The 19,305-nt window shown below is 46.2% G+C and overlaps 1 protein-coding gene across 1 annotated transcript in view; it reads right to left on the reverse strand.

Moving 5' to 3' along the window:
* SLX4IP (SLX4 interacting protein) overlaps positions 1-19,305 on the reverse strand; it is a 216,969-nt gene that overhangs the window by 125,035 nt on the left and 72,629 nt on the right.

Consider the following 19,305-nt stretch of genomic DNA (forward strand, 5'->3'; position numbering starts at 1 on the left):
GAATGAAAACTGATCTTTTCCAGGCCTGTGGACACTGCTGTGTGTTCCAAATTCGCTGGCATACTGAGTGTAGCACTTTCACAGCTTCATCTTTTAGGATTTGAAATAGCTCAATTGGAATTTCATCACCTCTACCAGCTTTGTTCGTAGTGATGCTTCCTAAGGCCCACTTGACTTCACATTCCAGGATGTCTGGCTCTATCTAGCTGAGTGATCACATACCATCGTGATTATCTAGGTCATGAAGATTTGAGGTCAGATCATCCAGTTCAAATCCAAATCCAACCACAAGCTCTGCAACCCTGAGCAAATTTCCTAACCCTCTGTGCTTCAGTTTCCTCATCAGTAAAACGGGAATAATAATCCTATTTAATGCATGGGATTAGTATATATTTCTGGAGATGGTTTGTGTGAAGCCCTTTATATCACACCCTGCACAGAGGAAGCTCTGCACAAAGCTGAGCTGTAACCACTCCCCTGGAAAGTCTCTGCATCCCCACCTCCAAGTGCTCCCCTCCACGCCAGGCCCTCCTCTCAGACTAGAAAAGCATAGAAATCTATGGAAAGGTCACAAAACAGAAGTAAGAACAGTTCCTATTTCATCGTGGTCTCATTTAATGATCTTCAGGTGGGACTTTCCTGGTGATCCAGTGGCTAAGACTCTGCATACCCAATGCAGGGGGCCCTGATCCCTGGTTGGGAACTAGATCCCACATGTGTGTTTATGTGTTTGTGCCCAGGCGTGTCCGACCCTTCACGACCCCATGGACTGCAGCCCAACAGGCTCCTCTGTCCATGAGATTTCCCAGGCAAGAGTACTGGAGAGGGTTGCCATGCCCTCCTCCAGGAGATCTTCCCCACCCAGGGATGGAGCCTGCCATCTCCTGCACTGCAGTGACTTCTTTGCCCCTGCCCCGCCTGGGAAGCCCAGAGCCCACACGCCGCAGCCAGAAGGCCCTGCACACCACAACGAGGGCGAGGGCAGCCAAATAATGTGCTTTTAAAAATAAAACCTTAAATGATGGAACATATAGGGTGACAACATATTAATTTCTTGACCAAGACACTTTTGAAACTAAAAGGGTGTATTATTAATATTTATTGCAAAATAACTAGGACTTTCCTACTTAACATCCACTTGTAAACCTTTTCTCACCATCAAGGACAATCCCGTTAATGCAAACTGAGCCAAGGTCCAAACCCAGCTGTTGCCCGTTTCTGTAAATCAAGTTCTACTAGAACGCAGCCGTGCTCCTTTGTTTACACAGCACCTCTGCTTTCATCAGTGTTGGCAGAGTTCAGTTCATGCCACAGAGACCGTATGGTCCACCGAGTCCATAATATCCAGCATCTGGCTTTTTACCGAAAAAATCTGACAACCATTGTTCTAGGCTTATCGAACTCATGGACTCTGAGCCCACAGTCACATCTGTGTGCTATTCTTTGACAAGAATATAAGAGCAAATCACTTCTTTTTAACATGGATTTCTACTATGTAGCAATTCTATATTTCAAATGAAACTAAAATTTATCAAAACACAGCTTCCTGATGGGCACCAAATTTTCAGAGCATTCTGTCAAACTAGAAAGGATACAAAGAAGTAGGACTATCCGGGTGTCAGGACTGAGAACATCATTCTATGTGGGAGGCCCAATAGCATGAAGTACATAATATGGAAGAAAAAAAGATTTGGGGTGGGAAGGACAGGCACCAGTCTTGGCACCCAGGGACAGAGGGAGTCAGCACCTTGGTCCTGAGTGAGGTCCTACCTGGGGTCCTTGCCTTCTCTGAGCCTCATCTGTGAGCTCGCATAGTAACAGTACCTTCCTCACAGGCAGATGGTGAGCAGCAAATCAGATCACAAGAGCCACTGCTGTTGCTGCTTTTATTAAATTAATCATGTATATTATTGTTATTATTGTTGAAGGACTGGCAAACATACTCTGCTGACAAAATTAAAACCACCAGGGGCGGGTTTTAGGTAGGCAGATTTCAGCTCACTTACTGCCTGTGGACAGGTGGATAAACAGACATTCTCAGGGTCCAACATGCCCGACACGCTGCCCCAGGAGGCAGCACCAACCAGGGCTGGTGCAGAGGGAGCTGCCGAAGGGTGACAGTTGGTACTAAATGACTTCAGGGGTTTTTCTTTTATCCCTCTGTGATTATGATAAAGAAAGTTTTACGTGTCCCTGAAAAACGAGTGCATATCATCTTCTTGATAGGGAAGTATGACACACCAAAGGTTAAATGGATGTCCCAGATCATGAGAACAGTGTCTCGCAAACTTTAAGTTTTAAAGGACCACTAGCAACTCAAAACAGTAAGAAAACAACTGTTTTGCCAGAAACTCTGTTTTGCCAGAAAGGTGAACGGAAGGGCAAGACCAGGGTGCCAACAGACCAACGTGGCTGATGGATTAATCCAGGAAGTGGCTGGTCCCAAACAACAGACCCAGTGGTTCTGCCTGGCAGGATTCTGCAGAGTCACACTGTGCCCAATTCATGCTGGGTCCATTCAACCAAGACCCACTGATCATCTGCCAGGGGCTAAGCTCAGGCCCCTTCTTGCTGCGGCGGCCTGGTCTGCAGTTGAGTGGCCCTGACCCGCTCACCGTGGCAGGGCGAGGCCAGCCGATGGCATCAGAGGCCCGTGGCTCCCGCTGTGGGTGCACAGCACGCAAGTGTGGCCACCGAGCACGACTCAGGCACTCCTCAGTGCCCGAGGGACGAAGCGTCATTCACTGATAAGCCGAACCCAAATCAAGGGCTTTTAAAGAGCAGAAGGAGAAAGCATGGGTGTGCTTTCTCAGTTGAAACATTGAGAATAAGGGCACTGGATAAACGGATGAAGGTGAGCATACTACTAGAACCCACACCGTCCATCTGCTTCATGAGTTATTAGCACGAAATGCCTTTTCATAAGGCTACTGCATCTTCGCACCTTCACCTCAAGTTCTCTCAGGCCAGATGGACACAGGATGCATAATAAATGCTCCTCCTGCACGTGGTGCTTTACACTTTATAAAACAAATTACATACAGAAAATAGTATGGTAGATGGTTCTATGTTCATCCTTGCAGATGAAGAAACAGGCTCAAAGGAGGTAAGTAACTCGGCCAAAATCCCACAGCTAAGAAGAGTCCAGTCCACCAATCCAAAGCTTTTTATCAATGAGACAGGTTTTTGGAGCAAGGATGCTCAGGCTGAGTGGAGGAGGAGGAAGTGGGGACAGAGGGAAGGAGGCGGCGAGACCCCTTCTCACCCATCACCTGTCCTCCCGCTGTCCCCATGCCCACCCTGTTGGGTGTGTATGATTTTCCTCAACGTGGCAACTGAACCCAGAGAGGTGAAGCGTAAGATCACATGAGGACCAGTGCCTGGTACCACCCCCACCTCCAGGTGGCCTGAGAGCAGATGTGGAGGCCTAAGGGCAGGAGAGACACATCTTGTCCAGGAGGAGGCCCTCACCAGCTTCAGGATGCAGTGCCAGAGCCCACGCAGGAGGAACAGCAGGAGATACGGTGAGAATGGCCCGGGGCGGACAAGTCTCAGCAGAAGGAAAGGGGATGGGGCTGGGGGAGGTCCAGGAGGACCCAGCATCAGGGCTCATGCGGATGACCCAGGTGCAGGCTCAGCCACCGCCGCCTCAGAGGAGACAGCAATTTGCAGTTCAGTCTCTGACTTGGCGGAAAGAGGAGGAACTTCAACCCTAACAAAGCTGCTGAAGCAGCAGCTATGTCCTCTCCACGTCTGTGCCCACCCATCCCCACCTGCCACCTGGGAGAGTGGGCCTGAGCCCTCAGAGACCCTTTGCCTTGTGCCTTGCAGAAATTTCCATAAAACTGGCAGGAGGAAAGTTCAGGGTTTGTACGTCTGTTGGAACTTGTGGGAGCCCAGCTCCACGTCGGCCTTCCGGGCAGACCACATGGGCAGCACAGCCAGTGTGCTGGGGGCACAGTGAACCCTGCGGCTCCCCTACCGCCCCAGTAACGTCTGTCGTGGCAACACAGGCCAGCCCACCGTGGTCCTCGGCCAGGGGCTCTCTCCTGACTTCCCTGGAGTGTAAGCTGCCCTCACTGTAGGAGGCACCTGAGCTTGGAGCTCTGCACACCTGGCTAGGTACTCCAACTCTACCAAGTGCTAGCTGAGTCTCAGTTACCTTATCTGCAACAAGGGGGTGATGATTCTTATCTCAGAAGATTGCAGTGAAGATTCAGTAAGATTGCATCTGCTAGAATCTGGCCCTTCCCACCTGCCGTCTACCACAGAGCAGCAAGTGAGCAAGCATGAGCTCTATTCCCCCTGTGTTCAGAGAGCGCTGGGCGGTGGGCTCCTCTCTTCCCCGCCTGTGCGCCCTGTCCCGCCTGTCCTCTTTCCCTCTTAGGCTCTGTTTAAGAAGCTGATCAACAAAACCCGCAAGGGCCAAGGCCGAGGGCAGGGCCTCACACACAGGCTCACAGGAGCGCCACCAACAAGGACCTCTGTCACTGGGCACAGACAGCAGACTCAGAGCTTACATGACAACTGGGCTCTAAACACACCAATGTTACTCCTGAAAACATTTTAAATGTAAAAAGAAATAAAACACTGTGTGGGACTGTCTGTGTATAAATCAATCCAATGTGGCCAATTTTTCCTTTCTTCCCTCCAGTGCTGGAGCAAATCACTGTTTCTCTGGTTAAGAACCAGACAATTACATTTAGGGGTAAGGAAACAGACATGAGCGTGAGCAAACTCTGGGTGAAGCACAGGGAGCTGTCCACGGGGTCTCAGAGGCAGACACAACTGAGTGAACAGCAACAACTGCAGGGTAGGCCTGGCCTGCGCGTCTGTCTGGTGGCACCACCCTCAGCAGGGCTGCTAGGATGGGCCTTCCTTCTGTGCAGGTTTGAATGTGGTTTCTCAGCTTGTCTCCCTGTTCAGTGCTGTTTCTGCACTCCCCTCCCCACACTGCATCATCAAAGAATACTTTTTAGCTTATAAAAATAGTAGACAGACATTCTAGAAACTCTGTAAAGTACAGGAAAAAATAATTTAAAAAAAGCCTTTCACCAAAAAAACTCTCATTTTGGATATTCCTTTGCCAGTCTTTCCTCTCTTTAAAGTGTTTATATAGTTAAGGTGATATGCTACATAATTTCAATATTATTTTCCTTACTTCCTAATTTTGCCTACTTAATAACAGTACACTCAAAGATAACCAGTGACTTTGTCATACCTTTATTATTAATAACTCTGTACATGCAGCTTTAATGACAGTGTAATATTCAATTTCAGAGCTATTTCAAAATTTATTCATCAGCCCAATGGTGGACCACCTATCTCCAATTTTTCACTACTGTAAATAATGCTGCAATGAACATCTTTCTGGATAAACCTTTGCTGATACAGTGAATACGTTCTCAATCACTTTTATTAACCAGTAAAAAGTCTAGTCTACACTGAGGTGGCATCCCACCAAGCTCAGGAAACGAGGCACAGAAGAGAGAGCATCTACTTTCCCCGCTCCCACAGCCCTTACCAGCCTGTGTGCTCAGGTCATGACAGTGAACAGCCGGCGCCTCTGACCACGAAGCCCAGACAGCTCCACAACGGAAGCACTGTTCAGTCAGCAACTACGGACTTGGTGAACTCCGTCAGTTTTCATTTGGGGCTTTGCTTTCTTCAGCTGTAAAACTAGGTGCTGGAATGAGATCCTCTCAATGTTCCCTCCTGCCTTTAAAACTGAACAGCTGGTTCTAGAAAAAAGAAGCTTTACAGACCCAGTAATGACTTTCCTCAACAATTTTACAGTCATATTTCTCTAACGCTGAATTATAACTTGAGGGCAGCCACCACAGCAGCTCCTAAGAGGCCCTGTGTCCCAAGCTCTTGTTCAGGGAAGGTGGGAAGAATCTCAAGGAAGGAGGAGTGAGTGAGGAAGGGAGAAATGCAGCCACTGGGCCTCAAAGGACAGTGCTACTCTCAGCACCAGTCATCTGGAAGAGACCACATGTCGAACCATGTCTGCCGGCCAGTCCAACAGACACCCTCACTTAGAGAGCCCTCAGTGGAGAGCACCCACTTGGAGCCTTCTGTGACTTTACCCAGCATGTTCTTCATTTGATTATCTGTTTCCCAGGCCAAAGCAGAGGGGGACTCCTAGGTAAGGAGTGAGAAGTGGAACTGAGGGAGAGTCAGAGGCAAGTCTACTGACAACAGTGAGAGGGAAGAGCTGCTGGCTGATGGAGAGAGAGGGCTGCAAATCAGCGAACGCTGGTAGCAAAGCTTCAGCAAAGCAGCCTTAAGTTGTGTGCTGGAGGAAGCTGTGTGCGGTCCCCGGAACATCAATGGACACAGCCGCTGATGCGCAAAGGAATAACCCTGGTCAATCCACAGATCTTAATCTTCCACAGAAGATTAACAGATCTTATCTAAGACACTCAGAAAATCTAAATCTGCAAGACATCTGAGGATAATTTCCACCAAAAGTGTTTCAAATAAAAAAGGGATATGCTTTGGTTATCTGGAAAAGTTGTCACGCATCCTGATGATGTCAGGAGCCAGGACAAGCTGATCCAGGACACATCAAGCTAAAGAGATGCCAGTGAGAGACACAGGAGGGGCTTTCAGGGTGGGGCTGTCACAGGCTCTGTCCACGTGGGCCTGGGGCCCAGCGCTGTGGGAGGCTCGAGGAACAGGCCTGACGTTCCAGGGCGAGGTCCATGCACAGATACCGCCTGACTCCAGACAGGGCAGAGCCGGGTCCCCACGCCTGCCACCAGCCTTGGGAAATGCCAGCTCTGCTCTCTGCCTTCCTTATCCCCAGGTGCAAACCAGAAACAGAAGATCTGCTAAAAGCCAATTCGGTCAACTCAACATGGCTGCCTCTAGAGTTGGGAAAGCAACTGAGGACGGAATTGAAAAGAATACACACACACACACACACACACACACACACACGCACGTGCTAATTTTACGAAGTCTTAGTGTTAGTTGCTCAGTCGTATCTGACACTTTGCAACCCCGTGGACTATAGAGCCCACCAGACTCCTCTGTCCATGGAATTCTCCGGGCAAGAATACTGGAGTGGGTAGCCAGTCCCTTCTCCAGAGGATCTTCCCAACCCAGGGATCAAACCCAGGTCTCAGAGAAGTCAATTTTACAAAGGCTGGAAGCAAATACGCCAAAATATTAAGCACTATAAATTCTGGATGGCTGGTATATTATTCTTGGAATCTTGTGTCTGTGTTTTCCAAATAACTCAAAGAATAAAAGATAACAGGCTTCTGTCCGCCTGGGAGGTATGTCAGTGAGTCACTGGTCCACGTGTCCGTCCACGCAAACGCCCCCTGCCTGTGTGCCTCCTTCATCAGCAGACTCGGGCTGAGCTTCAGGGGCCAGGGACGGAGGAAGGGCATCAAGCCCCAGCCCGCATGCAGCTTTCCCTCCAGATGTGGCTTAGGCTGCCTTCTCCTCCCGCTATCAAACCTTAGAAGACAGTAGAAAGGCATGCATCGCCACATTCCTCTACCTCTCTCGTTCACTCCAAGGGAAACCTGCACACCTTGCCCAGACCACACAGTGCGTACTGAGCCGTCTCCCCCTCCCCAGCTCCCCCGGCCCCGCTTTCACACGGCAACATGGAGGACGGGGAGGTGCTCTTTCCTATCCTGAGCCTTTGGTCCCTGCTGTTCCTTCGTTTCCCAGGCCTGAACCAGGCTTGCCTAACTCTTCCACAGGCGAAAGGCTCGTCAAACCCTTCAGGTCTCAGTTCAAGCCTCACAACCTCATCCAGAGCCTTCCCTGACATCCTGTGCCCCAAAGATCGGCCCCCGGACTTCCCTGGTGGGCCAGCGACTTAGACTTCATGCTCCCAGTGCAGAGTGCCCAGGTTCATTCCTGTCTGGGAACTAGATCCTGCATGCCTCAACTCAGACCTGGCACAGCCAAATAAATACGTGTTTTAAAAATTAATAAAGCAATAGGACTTGCCTGGTGGTCCAGTGGTTAAGAATCCGGTTGCCAATGCAAGGGACACAGGTTTGATTCCTGGTCGGAGAAGAGCCCACACACACAGGGTAACTGAGCCTGTGTGCCACAGCGACTGAGCCCACACGCCCTGGAGCCTGTTCTCCGCAACGAGATAATCCCCCTCAGAGAGAAGCCTGTACACACAACTAGGGAGCAGCCCTGGCTCGCCACAACCAGAGAGGCTGCACTCAGCAAGGAGAGCCAGCACAGTCAGAAAGAAATCAGTCTGTGATGTTAAAATTTAAAAAACCAAACAGCAACCTCATGGCTCTGTCAGCTGTGGCGCTGCTCCCACACGGACACCCTCGGTTACCTGGGTGTCCTGTTTGCCCTTCCCTACTCCTCCCACTCCAGCCACGCTTACCCCTTGGCTGTCCTCAAACACAGGCATCTCCACAGGCCTAGGACCTTCTTTCCCCAGACACCTCTGAGCTGACCTGTCAAGCTCGCCCAGCCTTCTCGGGCAGGCTTTCCGAGGATCATCGCTTTAAAACTGCAGCCTGTCCACTTTCGGTCTCACTGCTGGTAACCTTTCACCTTGTTCTACTTTCTGCTGCTGGATAGTCCTTACCACTGACGAACACACTATCGAATGCATGTTGTTTTCTATCTATAATGTTATTTATCTACCCTTGGCCATGCTGGGTCTTCTTTTCGGCTATTGCCCTGTGGGGTCTTCTCTAGCTGTGGCGAGTGGGGGCTACTCACTAGCTGGGGTTCGTGGGTTTCTCATTGTGGTGGCCTCTCCAGTGGGGAATGGGCTCCAGAGTGCGCAGGCTTCAGAGTTTGCAGTTCTCAGGCTCTAGAGCACAGGCTCAATAGCTGTGGCACACAGGCTTAGTTGCTTGGCTGCATGTGGGATCTTTCCGGATCAGGGATTGAACCCATGTCTCCTGCACCGGCAGGTGGATTCTTTACCACTGAGCCACCAGGAAAGCCCTAATGTATGTACTTATTTTGGTTACTGCTTACTGTCTGCCTCCTGTGCTAGCATGGGAGACCTGTAAGAGAAGAAATGCATTAGTTTGGAGACTCTGAGCTACCCTAAGAGACTCAAAAGTGCCCTCCATAAATATCTGACGTTGAGCAAACCCATCTCAGAGCAATCACAAATATTGTCTTTTTTGTGTACCTGATTTCTTATTTACTGTTTCCCCTGAGACAGCAGCAGCAAGCACCATGAGCCAATAGCCCGTCTATCCCACTTAATCCGCACGCCCAGCGTGTAAAAAAGAATCTGACATGTTTGAGGTGTTCAGTAAATATTTGAAACAAAAGAAGACACTGGCAGACCAGGTACGATGTGAGTTTTTCTATAAAAGGACTTCATGGGAACTCAGCTATCCATTTTCCTCTGATTCTCTGAAGGAATCTTAGCTATCTGACAAGGAATCATTATTTCAACTAGCCTAATCATGATGCAAAAAATAATGATTTCACTTATTCACTTATGTCTCAAGTCTGCAAGTCAACTGCAGGCTGTAATTGCTGCCCAAATCCCAGTAGTAAACAAAGCAGCTTCGCTTTTTATATGTTACCACCAGGCTCTCCAGGTTGGCTCTTTCCAGCCAAAGAAATGTTGACACAGTTGCTCACCAAGTTTCAACATGCTGATCATGTTAAAATAGTGCACAAGAAATATTTTTCCACTTTATAAAAAGCTAGACTGTTTACATGCTTAAGTGGCCAGAGACTTTGCTATCTGTGTGTGGTCCTGAATCATATTTCAGTATCATAGCCATGAACACAGAGAGGAGCCGCATACAACGGGCCCATTGGATGCAGCTCCCCAGCCAGAGCGGGAACTGAGATGTGACATGTGGGGGCTAAGGGACAGAGGGACAGGTTAAAGGCAGCAGGGAGGGGCAGGAGGGCTTCAGGAAATCTCACTGCAGTATGTTTTTGAAGAAAAATTATAATTTGATATAACTGAATTATATGTGCATATATACAGTACAGAATTTTTATATATATATATATATATATATATATGTAATAGATAGAAAACGGTTGAGAAAGAGGACAGGAGCAGCATACCAGGTCTCTGGGCTAAAGATTTCTAGTGAAGGTCACATACAAATATGCTGACCACAGAGTCAAGCGGCAGAAAGAGCCAGGAAAGAGTCCCCAAGGACCGGCCTTCACACGAGATGAGAGGCATTAACAGGCCCGGCCCAGAAGCTTGACCCAGGCCTGTGCAACCTCCCAGGAGCGCCCACCAGAGACAGGGTCCCAGCCAAGTTCACAGTTGGGCCAGACAGGAAGACATGTCCTGTCTCCTTCGCCTTTCCCATTTTTCCAAGTAGCACTGGCTTTGGTCTACGATAATTCAGTCTTTCTGCAAGCTAGAAATAGAATTTAAGCAGGGGCTCCACCCTGTCCAGACAAGATATAAGTGAAATAGACCTCACAGAAAGAAAAATGACCTACATCTGATGGACTAAAGTTGCATACTTACTCCCAGAGTCTAGGGTTTAGATGCTCAAAGAAAAGACAGTATAAACTGTTATTCTCAAGACAGTTTCTGGATTCTGGGCTGTTTGCATTTATCATTCCTGTAAGTTAGTGAGCACTGCTGGTTCTCACGTTTTTAACAGCTTTCCACTTGAAGAAGGTTCTTGGTACACTGTGTCTAAACAAGAAAATAAATCACTTCATGTAATCAGGTTCATGTTGTAACATGCAAGGCCATTTCCCATTTGACTGCCAAATGCACGAACTGTTATTCTCAATTGACTGAATAAGTGAAAGAATGGTACGTTGTTACAGGTTTTTTTTTTTTTTTCTGCATTATTTTTTTTTTTCCATCTACAGTTTCTTTTACAGAGTCTTCCACTGCTTATAGGTCAGAAGAGTTTTCCTGTTGCTATGACAACAGTGTAAATAAGTCCACTTTAAAGATCACTTTGGGGGTATGGAGTTGCCACGTTTCCAGCTACCTAAGCACTGCTGGGTGTGTGCTGCACACTCTTCCTTGCAGACAGTGGGTCATGGCCATGAAGCTGGCCTTCCTCCACAGTGGCCACCATCTTTCCAGACAGGAAAATCCCTCCAGCCTCTCGGAGGCCTCTCTCTAGCTGCTGGGGCTCCTGCACAGACCCGGTAACTGGGCTCCTGCACTACAAGGGGGTGAATAGGGGGCCAGGGTTCTGCCTCTCCATGAGGAGAACAGGTGATGGATGCCTCCTCAGTCCACCAAGCAACTGCAGTGCCGCCCACCTGCCACACACTGCCACAGAGCAACGAGCAGCAAAGCCCTAAGGACACCTTTGGAGGGGAGCCCTTGACATCAAAGTCTCCAACCACCTTTCTACCACCCCATCCTGCTGCAGCCGTCCACGACTGCCCCAATGGAGGGCTGAGGCCCCACCCCCGCCACGGGACTGGCCTCCACCTGCAGCAGGATGCTTCTTCCTGCATTTTTAGGGAACTCTCCATTCATAGCTCATCTGTCTATTCTACCAGGGCTCCCAGACCCCAGAGAGAGAAGGTACACAGGATTACTTAACCAAGTAAACTGCACTCCAGGGTCTGGAGAGGAAAGATTTCCGTCCTAGGACAAGCCACTCAATAAAGACAAAAGTATTGAGGGAAACTTGAAACTGTCCAAAAGACACAACTCTGCTCTCTAGCCTTAGAAAATGTCTCCCCTTTCTCCTTGGTTACTGCTTCTGCCTCAAAAAGAGTGCTGCTGGCTGAACTGTATTCCCACCCCACTTCCCACTAAAAAAAGATATACTGATATTAAAGTCCTAATTCCCTGAACTTGTGAATGTGACCTTATTTGGAAATAGGGACTGTGCAGATGCAACCAAGTTGAGGTTAGGAGGTCCTTATAAGAAGAAGAAAAGACAGAAACAGAGAGAGGGAAGGCCGCAGTGTGATGATGATGATGATGGGGGGGGGGTGGGGCGGAGACTGAAACACCAGAGACTAGAAGAGGTGAGAGGATCCTCCCCAGAGTCTTCAGAGAGAAAGCAGGCCCTGCCAACACCTTGATTTTTGGCCTCCAGCCCCCAGAACTATGAGACAAAAAATATTGTTTTTTGTTTTTTTAAGTATTTAATTTGTATTTGGCTGTGGCAGGTCTCAGTTGCAGCACTCAGATCTTCGATCTTCACTGAGGACAACGAGCTTTGAGCTGCAGCGTGCAGGACCTATTTGCAGCATGTCAACTCTTAGTTGCGACATGTGGGATAGAATTCCCTGTGTGCGTGCACGCTAAGTCGCTTCAGTCGTGTCCGACTCTTTGTGACCCTATATATTACAGCTTGCCAGGCTCCTCTGTCCATGAGATTCTCCAGGCAAGAATACTGGAGTGGGTTGCCGTTTCCTTCTTCAGGGGATCTTCCCACCCCAGGAATCCAACCTCCATCTCCTGTGTCCCCTGCGTTGGCAGGAGGGTTCTTTACCACTAGCACTTGTTACCAGGGAAGCCCCTGGCCAGGAATCAAACCCAGCCCCCTGCACTAGAATAGTGGAGCCTTAGCCACTGGACCACCAGGGAAGCTCCTCAGGTTTTGTTCTTAAGCCATCCAGTTTGTGGTCCTTTGTTACAGCAGCCCAGGAAACTAATACACAGAGGCGATTTCTGTCTTGAGCTAAGAAAAGAAATCTGGCATTTGTGAATGCAAGCGTCCCTCAGATGCAAGCACTGCGGCATGTGAAAGCCCAGGGCACACACACCAGCCCTCCTGCATGCACGCTGGCAGCAAGGTGGCCTAAAGAGCAGTGTCACACAAACGGCCCACGTGGCTACTCGTCAGGGGCAGCTCAGCACTGCCATACTTCCTTGGTTGTCTCCACGGTCCAGCCAACCCAGCCGTGCCTCTAGGCCACCTCTACTTAAATCCGCCCACCAGTCACTGGGCAGCTGTTCAGGACACGCAGTAGCTACTTCACTCACAGGAGCTCTGAGGACAGTGGGCCCTGCAGAACTAGGAGCTCCCAAGAGGCCTGCATTCACACCCAGAAGGAATGGATTAAGTGGATGTAGGCTGAATGAATGAGTTAAGGGAATATGGGGAAAAGACAGCAAGCACAGAAGGCTCTAACACTGGTGGGCCACAGTTGTACCAAGGCTGGAGGGGTGCCTACGGCCACCCAAGGCACTATACCTTGAGGGGGAACCAGGCTTGTGGCCACTAATGCCAAGGTCAAAGAGCAGGAAAGGCAGTACTAACCATCAAGTCTAAAGATCTAGAGACACATTCTGAAAGGCTATATCAGGACTAGAAATTCACTGAATATCTACTGAGTACCTACTGTAGACCCAAAATTATTTCAAGTGTTAAGAACATAGCAGAGAATACGTCAGGTAAAAATCCCTACAATGAAGACAGACAACCCCACCCCTACAAAAAAAGTGAAGTATTTGAGTAGCAGAGAAGGATGAAGCAACAGGAAAAGTAGGGGTATGGGTAGTTAGCAGACTGTTGTTGTTCAGGGCTAAGTCATGTCCTGCTCTGTGCGACCCCACAAATTGTAGCATGCCTGGCTTCCCTGTCCTTCCGTATCACTGGGAGTTTGTTCAAACTCAGGTCCATTGAGTCACTGATGCTATCTAACCATCTCATCCTCTGTAACCCCTTCTCCTCCTGCCCTCAATCTTTCCCAGCATCAGGGTCTTTCCCAATGACTTGACTCCTCACATCAGGTGGCCAAAGTATTGGAGCTTCAGCTTCAGCATCAGTCCTTCCAATGAATATTCAGGACTGATTTCCTTTAGGAGGGACTGGCTGGATTTCCCTGCAGTCCAAGGGACTCTCAAGAGTCTTCTCCAACACCACAATTTGAAAGCATCAGTTCTTCGGCACTCGGCCTTCTTTATGGCCCAGCTCTTACATCTGTACATGACGAATGGAAGAAGCATAGCTTTGGCTACGTGGACCTTTGTTGGTAAAGTGATGTCTACTTTTTAATATGCTGTTTAGCTTTGTCCTTGCTTTTCTTCCAAGGAGCAAGCATCTTTTAACTTCATGGCTGCAGTCACTGTTCTCAGTGCATCTGGAGCCCAAGAAAATAAGATCTGTCACTGTTTCCACTTCTTCCGCATCTATTTGCCATGAAGTGATGGGACTTAATGCCATGATCTTAATTTTTTGAATGCTGAGTTTTAAGCCAGCTTTTACACTCTCCTCTAATGGGGTGATGAAGAAAGACCTCAAAGAGAAGGTGTTATCTGGGGGAAGAGCATTGTAGGCAGAGGGGTAGACAGCAAAGGGCATGAGCATGAGATGGAGGCTGGAGCCTTCAGAGAATAAAGGCATTCATCAGTGCAAGCAGGGGGGACGTGTGGGGACACCCTTCTGAGTACTTATCCTAAAGAAAAAATAATAAACTGCCCTCTCAGCTCCACCCAATGAAAAATCTGTTCATTCTTTGCTACGTGAAACTGCACACAAATCAGAGTTCACGTCTACATTTACTAAAGGAGAAATGATCTACCTAGTCATCATGACTCTAAAAACACTTGTACCCATTACATTTTTATATGGGTAGTTAGAACATTACAAAGTATGAACACATTTTCAAAAATAATGAAGCATTAAAGTTTCTTAGTCTGTGTGTCAGAAGAAAATGTGAAGAAATGAATACATTGAGACATAGACCTTTCTTGATGGTGACCAAAATTCTCATTTTACCATCAGACCTTTTAGAGTCTGCTTGCCTGGTTAAGCAGAAGCAAGCATAACCTGCCATCTAGCATGACCATCACCTTTGCAGCCATTCAATAAGTTAAGAGCTCTCTGACAGGGGAGGGCCTTTGGTGACCAGACTCCAATGCCGAGCAGAGTAGTGATAGTGAAGAGGTGATAAAGAGAGGCGCCTGCTGTGGAGACGGAAGTATCTTTCATGAACAGTGACACCTGAAGGAAGAGCATCTGCTGTGCTACATGAGCACTGCATCTCCAGGACCCCAGGGAGGGCCCACAGCTCTCTGGCAACTCCAAACAGCCACCATAACTCTTCAGTGAAGGCGGTGACTCTAAAGATGAAGACCCTTCTCCTTTTAAGCTTGAATTCCTACTTACTAGCATCTCTTTTTGAGTGGATAAATGAGAGGGGAGGGAGAATAAATAAAATTCAAATGTAAACTGAATTATCTGTGTGGCAGAAATTTTTCGGTACTGCCTTAGGACACAGCTTCTGGAGCTAGACAGCTTGGGATGTCTCAGTGTAGGGGCATGTGTGTGCGTGCGTGTACACAGAACTGTAGAGATGGTGGGAGAGGAAGACAGACAGAGATGGAGGGACAGATAGATGTATTTTTACAAACTGGCTAGTGACTGGTGGGCCTGGCAGCCTGGACACCCAGGGAGGAGTTAGTGTGGCAAGCTTACGTCTACAAGGCAGTCTGGAGGTTCAGTTCTTTCTCTAAAGCCTTCAAGTGACTGGATGCAGTGAAGCCACATTATGGAGGATAACGTGCATTACTCACAGTCTATAGATTGACAGGTACACCTCATCTAAAAAATACCTTCACAGCAACATCTAGATGGATATTTGACCAGAAACTGGGTACTATGGCCTAGCCAAGATGACACAAAGAGTGAGCTATCACGTTCAGATTCTCATTTGAAAAGAAAGTGAACGGTCACAAGACGGCTGGTGCTGTGGCTCTTACATGAGGTGCTCCGTGCGAAGCGCTGATCAGCGCACTGCAGGGTGCTGACTGAAGGGGCTCATACATACATACACGCTAGTTACCATCACCGTTATCCCTGCCACCAAGGCACTAGGGTTTCTGCTAAATAGTAACTGCAATAGCTCTACCTATGTTAACCACAATCAAGATAAGTATTGATACATATGGCTAAATTAGTGCTTCCTAGAGGAACATTCCAGATTTACACAGACATAACTCATGTAAAGAAAACAACAAATTGATCTAATCAAACTTCATCAGGCCAGTGGAGAAGGATGACCAGGCCAAATAAACTCAGGAAAAGACTGTTGTAGAGTGCTCTGATGCACAGTCCCCCTGCAAACATGGCTTAACGTGCTCACACCACATATGCTGCTTCTGATGCAGTTTGAAAGCATCTGTTTTGAGAACATGACCACATAAAACAAAGTCGGCTACAAAACAGAATCCCAAAATGAGTACCCAGTGCAAAGGTAGGGACAAAGAATATACTAACAGACTCTTAGGAAAGTCCATCTTTTTCCCTCATGAAAAAAAAAAAAAAAAAAAAAAGCAGAATCTTGACACAGAATATCATAAATGCAAAGCCCTCTCCTATCCCCAGAGCTCAGACAGCAATATCTAATAAAGGAATACGATTTAAAAAGAATCTTCTGGTCTCCTGAACAAGGGGTGCATGCTTCTTAAATTAATCACCTAAGAATTGGACAATAACTACAGCTTTTCTTTTTTTCATCTTTGACATGTGCCATTTCCTTGGATTCAATTATTGAGCTCATTTGCATCTTGGACAGCAGTCATCATCACAATTAGCTCTATTTACTGTGAGATTCAGTTAAACCCTCAACAAAGAACACACAGTCCAATTACTTTAAGTTATTTTCTCTACTTAGAGGAAAAGAGGTCAACAAGAATAGTCATCATTATAATCTATTAAGTTCTCATCTTGTAGCATCCCTGTGGCAAGGATAAATTTTTTAAACCATCCACAAACTAGCAAAATGATTGATAAAGCAAAGTTCAAAACTCAGATACGGGTGAGAAATGACCATGAAGATGAACGGATAAAGATGATGTGATATGCTGATAAATTGATACATATATATAACATATATATTTCTGCATTAAAAAAAGAATGAAATAATGCCAGAGACACAGAGAGACCTAGAATGGTCATGCAAAGTGAAGTAAGTCAGACAGACAAAGACAAAATTCCATATAGTATCAGCTATTTATGGAATCTGGGCTTCTCTGGTGGCTCAGTGGTAAAGAATCCACCTGCTAACACAGGAGATGCAAAGCTTGATCCCTGGGTTGGGACGATCAGCTGGGGAAGGGAATGGCCAACCAACTCCAGTATTCCTGCCTGGGAAATCCATGGATAGAGGAGCCTGGCGGGCTATAGTCCATAGGCTCTCAAAGAGTCAGGCACAATTTAGTGACTAAATAACAATAACAACAGATATTCGTAATCTTAAAAAAAAAAATGAACATATTCACAAAACAGAACAGACTCACAAAATAGACGATAAACTTATGGTTATCACAGGGGAAGACAGGGAGAAATAAATTAGGAATTTGGGATTAACATGAACAGATCACTGTATATAAAATAGATAAACAAGGACCTATTGGGTGGCACATGGAACTACATCAATATTTTGTAATAACCTATATGGGAAAAGAATCTGAAAAAGAATCTATACATATATACATGATGAACCCCTGAAACTAACACAACATTGTAAATCAATTACACTTCAATTTAAAACATTAATTCAAAGAAATGACTGTGAGATAAGCTAGGGGCAGGGTAGAAGCCAGGACCTGAGGCAGGAGCAGGGGAGTCTCCTGCAGAACAACTGGAAAGAGAACCCTGAGGCTGGACTGAAGCCTGAGGAAGGACTACCCAGAAGAAAACTGTTAACAGATGACCTAAGACAGTAAGATGAAAGAATGCTGCGGTCACAAGGAGGCAGGAGAATACAAACACAGCCTTGACAGCTAAACAGAGCTGCTCACTGGTTCAGCCGGACAGCACCCATTAGACTGCAGGACAGATGATCTGAAACTACACTAGCTATTGATATTTCATCAAATCTATAATGTCATCAATTGTAAGGCATAATATAATTTTATATATAACTAAGGAACAAAAATCACCAACTAAGCCATGACTGACCATGAATTACAGATGCATCCCAATCTAAAAGACCTTAAAACATGAGAACAACGTGAACTTGGGAACTAATTAAATATACTCTAAGATGTGGTTCTAGACCTCATGTTGGAGAAGCCAAGAGAAGAGAGAACTGGTTCTCAGTGAGAAGAGACAATTTTATAGAAAATGCAAATTAGAGATAAGGGTTTCATACAGAGAGCAATAGAGGAAAATAAAACAATAAAGAAAGAGGAGGGGGAGGAAGAAGAAGAGAAGAAACAGCAGTAGCAACAGCCATCACCACCACCTACTGAAAATGAGCCTATAAACACCAAATTCCAAAATATATACAGAATTCTAATGGATAGAAAGGTAGGCAATAAAACCAATTACAAAAATAATTAGGGGCTTCCGTGGCAGCCCAGAGGTTAAGACTCCACACTTCTACTGCAGAGAGCATGTGGTTCAAACACTGCTGGTCAAGGAACTAAGATCCTGCATGTTGCAAGGCACATCCACACACACACAAAAAAAATTAATTTTCTGGAAAATTCTAGTAGATTTATAAATAAATATATTTGAGAACTTTAAAGAGATACATGAAAACACTTTTCATTTAAAATATAAAGAAATTATAATAGAGAGACAAAAAAATAAACTGGTAAGAAAAATAGAAAACGAAAAAATAAGAAATCTTAGAACATATTTTGAAAAAAATTTAAACAGCATAAGGTCTAGACTAAAGTAAGGTGACTGAGAAAAAAATTTTAGTAAGCTAGCAGATACTACTGGGGAACTTCCCTAAACAGAACAGAGAGAAAAACAAACAGAGGAATACATCCGTATGAGAGAACACATATATCACAGAAGACAAGTTGAAAGGCTGCAATAAGGTCAGAATAAGGGTTAAGTAAAGGAAATTGGACATAATGGTAGAAAACAATATTTCAAGAGAGTATAGTGAAGAATGTTCTAAAATTGAGGAAATGATTCCTCAGATGAAAACGATTTTGGGTACAAAGCATAAAACAAATCCACACCTAGATACACTAGAGTGAAACCACAAATACTAGAGATTAAAAGAAAGTTGTGAAGCTTAAAAGTTATCATAAAATCTTATAGAATATTTCTAATTAGCAGGCAGTGGAACAGTAATACCTTTAAAATGCTCAGGGAAAATCACTGTTGACCTAAAAATTTATATCCATGTAAACTACCATCCAAGATTCTGCAGAAACATTTCTAACATCAAACAACTAACACAGTCTATCCCCCAAAGACCCCCACAATCTCTCACTTAAGGAGTCTTGAAGGAAAAGCAAGGTATAAAGGAAGCAATAATCAGTCTAGATACTAATTTTTAAAAAGAGACACACACATCCATTTACGCATAAACTTATGACTGGAAAAAAAAGTCAATAACCAATTTATTTTGTATTAAGAAAACAGTGTGGAAGTTGCTTGTTTTAATAAAATATAC

Source organism: Bos mutus, chromosome 13 (assembly GCF_027580195.1).
Source record: "Bos mutus isolate GX-2022 chromosome 13, NWIPB_WYAK_1.1, whole genome shotgun sequence".
In the NCBI taxonomy this organism is placed as follows: Eukaryota; Metazoa; Chordata; class Mammalia; order Artiodactyla; family Bovidae; genus Bos; species Bos mutus.